The sequence below is a fragment of the Pteropus vampyrus genome, unplaced genomic scaffold, assembly GCF_000151845.1.
Source record: "Pteropus vampyrus isolate Shadow unplaced genomic scaffold, Pvam_2.0 Scaffold347, whole genome shotgun sequence".
NCBI lineage: Eukaryota > Metazoa > Chordata > Mammalia > Chiroptera > Pteropodidae > Pteropus > Pteropus vampyrus.
In genome coordinates this window covers 2,016,784-2,019,892 of record NW_011889128.1, presented here as the reverse complement: position 1 = coordinate 2,019,892, position 3,109 = coordinate 2,016,784, and the positions used below count along the sequence as shown (strand labels likewise).

At 54.1% G+C, this 3,109-nt stretch overlaps 1 pseudogene; it reads right to left on the bottom strand.

Moving 5' to 3' along the window:
* Positions 1 to 2,674: 2,674 nt before the first annotated feature.
* LOC111731033 lies at positions 2,675 to 2,790 on the bottom strand (annotated as a pseudogene).
* Between the last annotated feature and the right edge of the window lie 319 nt (positions 2,791 to 3,109).

Genomic DNA, 3,109 nt, shown 5'->3' with positions numbered 1-3,109 from the left:
ACTCCCCCCGCCCCCATCAGTCTAACTCAGCCTCTGAGAACACAGCCTTCAAGGCCCCCCCATTCCTAACAGTGAATACCACCCCCCCAAGAAAACGGGATACCCAGGCAGCAAAGTAACCCAAGAGGCTACAGAATGTGCTGATGGCAGAGGAGGAGGGATAAGCGTTTTAGGATAGGGGTGGGGGTCACCCCAAGCCATAGAATAAGGGTCACCTCCATCCCACACTGTGCTCTCTTTAACCTAAGGGGTTTACCTGGCAGACCCCAGATGGCTTGCAGTCTGCACTCCACCTGGCTGTGAACTATCTGTCCTCAAGGGAGTGAGGATCAGAGCTATGTGCTCAGGCCCTGGGCACATCCCATCAGAAGCAGCATAAGGGACATGGCATCAAGGAGCCTGGGGAAGCTGGTAAAGCAGAGACTCCCGACCAAAAGCATGGGGACACGTCTAGGGGAATTAAGGACAGAACAGAGCTAGGGGAGCAGAAATAGAGCTGCCAGGGTCAGAGGGAAGTCTGAGGAGCAGTGGGGAAAAGAGACAGCAGGGAGCTGGCATGCGGCAGCCAGGTGGGTGGGGGCCCAGGGCTGGGTGCAAAGCCACAAGTTGTTGCTGAGCGGCTGGCCTTGGTGTCAGTTTCCTCAGAGAAGCAGCTGCTGAGCCCCCCACCCCCACCTCTGCTCTGGGATGGGGGCATCTTTTGGTTATTACCAGGGCAGCTGCTGGAGGAGCAGGAGAGCAGCATGGGGTGCGGGTGGGGGAGGAAAGGAGGCCAGAGAAGTTCGATGAGAGTGATGGTGAAAGGTCAGTGAAGGGAAAAGCACCTTCATGACCCTGACCTCAACTCCTTCCTCAGTTCAGGCCTGTTTCCCGAAACAGGTGAGGATTATAGACCATTGAATGGGTTCTCAAGACTGCTTCCCTCTGATGCTCAAGTTCCTAAGCAGACAATAGCACAGGAGATAGCAGGGCAAGGAAAAGGAAGTCCCATGTCTGGGGAGTAGGTCGGCCAGCAGGGGTGGATGGCACTTAGGATTTAGGAGAGGGCAGTCTCCAGGTTGAGCTGAGGACACGGTGCTCCTTCCCTCCTTCGTGGCTCTAATAAACCCCTCCGCTGAAGCAGAATCCTGCTGTGACCTGGGCAAGGCGGGGGCTCAGACAAAGGCGTGAGTGTCCATCGACAGGCACTTCCACCTGGCCCAGCACCCACCCACCTTCTTAGGCCAGTCAAGCTCAGCATCTGCCAAACCTTTTGCACTGGCTGGCTTCTTCACAACACCACCTGGAGGAGTGACAGGGTCACTGTCTTAAAGGAGCAGGAATGCCCAAACATGGAGAAGGGGGAGAGGACGGATCACAGCTTCAAGGGAGTTGAGCACATGAGGCAGAGGAAAGAAGGCAGGCTTTACAGGACATTGCTGCCAACAGGGCCCTTTAAGGTTAGTCATTTCTACCTCTCTCAACTTCCCAGAGGGGAAAACTGAAGCCAGTGAGGGAAAGCCACCAGCCAAGAGCTGCAAAAGGATCACCATCAGGGAGGCTGGGGCTATGACCTGGGATGGAGGAGAGCCTAGCAACGAGGCACTGGCTCTCTTGGATCCTTCCTACTGGGGTCTCCAAGCTGAGTTGGAAGGATTTTTTCCTCTCTGAAGGCTGAAGCTTAGAATGGGAGAGGTCTAATTCTGAAGGACATGGCGATAGAGCCCAGCCAATCCCTGACCAGTTCTGAACTTCAGCTGAACCATACATAAGGGCTTAGAGGAAAATCGTCTCTCACGGTTCTCCAGCAAATCTGGGGGTGGGTGGGAGTCCTTGTGCCCCTCCCCCACCCATCTTCAGCGGGCAAGTCCCAGAAGGCTGTCAGTGTTCAGGGGGAGGGGGAGCCTCAGAGCACCAGTTGCTGCTAGATTAGAAGAGGATCAGGTCCTGCTTACACTGGGGCGCCACGGCCTTCACTCATCATCTCATTTTGAGAATATAGCACAAATCCCCAAACCATCCCACCTTTGTAAAGCCCATTCTATTCCCAGTCTCCTGAGGCCAAGGTTTGGGGGAGTCCCAGGGATTAGACAAAACTGAGAGAGCCAGCAGGTTTCCCCCCGGCCAGCCCCCAGCCTGGGTAGCCTGTGAGCCCAGCTGTCTCCTGTCCATCTCCCAATAGGACACAAGGCCCAGAATAGCAAGGTCATAAGCATGGGAAGGGCCTGGAGGTGGGGGCAGAAGCTGAGGGGCATGAGAATGTAGGGTCCATGCTGCCTGGGAGGGAAAGTGAGAGGAACAATGGTAAGAGGCAGAGCTGGATGGAGGTGTGGAGGGGAGAGGGCCAAGAAAATAGGTGGGAGTCTTCAGAACTTGGCCCCTCCTCGTTGGCACCCACAACCTGTAGAGCTGGGAAGCCTAGGGGTGCCCTCCACTGGAGGAGGGCAGAGCCACAGTTCAGAGAGCAGAGCTTGGGTTAAAAGGGGTGGCAGTGGGGAGGGGAACACGAGGAAGAGGGGAATTGTTGCAAACTCAAATACCCACAGGGCCAGGTACTTGATGTGAGTAAAGTGGTCTGGTGAGGATGCAGCACACGTGGAAGGTGGATAGTGTGAGGCTGGATATTCGGATTTTCTATCTATCTATCTATCTATCTATCTATCTATCTATCTATCTATTATTTATTTATTATTTATGCCTACAGCACCTGGTCTTCCTAGGTGGTCTGCCATCCAAGCATTAACCAGGCCCGACCCTGCTTAGCTTCCGAGATCAGACATCAGGCTTGTTCAGGGTGGCATGGCCATAGACCATGGACCATGGCTCCACTGGGGTACGAACCCAGGACCGTCTGCGTGTAAAGCAGACGTGCTAACCGCTACACTATGGAACCATGTCCTGGATATTCTGATTTTCAAGAGAAGCCAATAATCGGAACTTTTATATGAAATTCCAATGGAAACATTATTTAGGCCAAGCAAATCATATCAGCAGCTCCCACCTAGACGAAACTTCCCCCTTTACAAACGAGGATACTGAGGCCCAGAGCAAATGAGGGGCAAAGCCAGGAGTGGAAGCCAGTGCTCTCTGCCATCTATCCTCCACCTTCCCAGCTTGGATCTGAGAAGTG